This window comes from Nilaparvata lugens, chromosome 11 (genome assembly GCF_014356525.2).
Source record: "Nilaparvata lugens isolate BPH chromosome 11, ASM1435652v1, whole genome shotgun sequence".
Lineage (NCBI taxonomy): Eukaryota > Metazoa > Arthropoda > Insecta > Hemiptera > Delphacidae > Nilaparvata > Nilaparvata lugens.
The window spans coordinates 15600427-15602026 of record NC_052514.1 but is presented as its reverse complement, the minus strand read 5'-3'; positions in this window follow the sequence as shown (position 1 = coordinate 15602026).

Here is a 1600-nt window from a genome sequence, read left to right as displayed (position 1 = left end):
TTGTGTCAATATTGTATTATTGTACAATGCATGACATCAATAAAATTGAAATTGAAACAAGCTGTTGTTAGTAAGATTTTATAATTATTAGCTATACTGTATTATATCTAGCACACGTTTTATGATGATGCTGATCTGTTATAACTATATACTACTTAAATATTACTACGGTTGTTTGAATTAGCACTAGATATTGAGGTGTAATATTAGCTATACTAGTTAGTCTAGGGTAAAACCAAGAAAAGACTTTTGATTGCATTAGGTATTGACAATTATTGTTACAGGTATTGTAAAGCTTTTCCTGGGGGAGTCACTCTCACCTCCAAGGATAGGTCGATACACGTATAATGAATCTTGTACTGAGTCACCAGTATTGAGGTTATAAATTTCGAAAATGCGTGTGTGGACGCTAAGTGAGTACCAGACTGATTGATTCACTAAAAGATTCGATACAATTGTCTGAATCGCGGAGGCATAAACACTCACTCACCCTTGATTCTTCTTATGACAGATTGTATAATGATAAAAATTTTTAACAGCAGTGTAGCGGTTGCTAAACACTGAATATGGATATCTTAGAACTATTACCTGTGATGAAACAACATACAAAATCATACAGGTCGAGCAAAGATCCCGAAGTAGATAATTTACGGGACTGTGTCTCTAATAAGTTCCGAAGGATTAAGATAGGGTACTGGGACCAGATATCGTTCGGAATATATTTCGAGAACATAGTCTTGTCGGGTTTTCTGCTCTATTGTAGGAAATTATATGATCTCCAGTTGCATCTGCTGTACAGTTGAAAGCTGATATATGAGCTGGTAAGGACAGAGAATAGGTAATCTCGATCTGACCCCACACACTACATCCACTTAGATCTGTTCCAATATCCAGCTTAATTCAATTATTTCAATGATCGTATTCGATCGGTTCTTGATAATGTAGAACGTATCAGACACAATAATTGACGGGCTTAAGAAATAATCGAACTCAGAAGGCGAATTGACAAAATTGGAATATAATATAATAAAATATATGGTTTGACAGTGCAGATATAGAGCTTGAATTACAGATTGAAAATAGTTTAACATTAACAAAAATGATTAGAAATTTTCTTGTACTTGCATGACACCATGCATGATTCAACAGAATTTTATGATTGATAAATTTAACAGTTTTTGAAAAATGGTGAGAATAAATTATGAAATATTTTTTAAAATTTTGCTCGGGGTCGTGGTTCTGGCAGCGGAGGATAGTTAATCTACTACAAGTTCTTATAAATTCTATATTTAATAAAATCTAGGATCTTAATGGTTATAAGCGCTTGTCGGAGTGGCCATTAATTTAACGAAGAAAATTTTATATTTTCTGCACTGTAATTTCTTTCTAAGCGTAGATTGGGACCCCAAATTTCATTCCTTGGCGGTCGTGGTTCCTTTGTGGTCTTACTGGTGAGGATTTTAAAAGGGAAGTGCCGTGTCTTCTTCTAAGCCTTCTGGCTAGAACCTTTTTTCTGAGAATTTCTGTGTAATTAATTTGCATGAAAATTTGCCATTGGTAGAATGATTATGACGTAGGCATGACATCAGTGGCAAGCAGT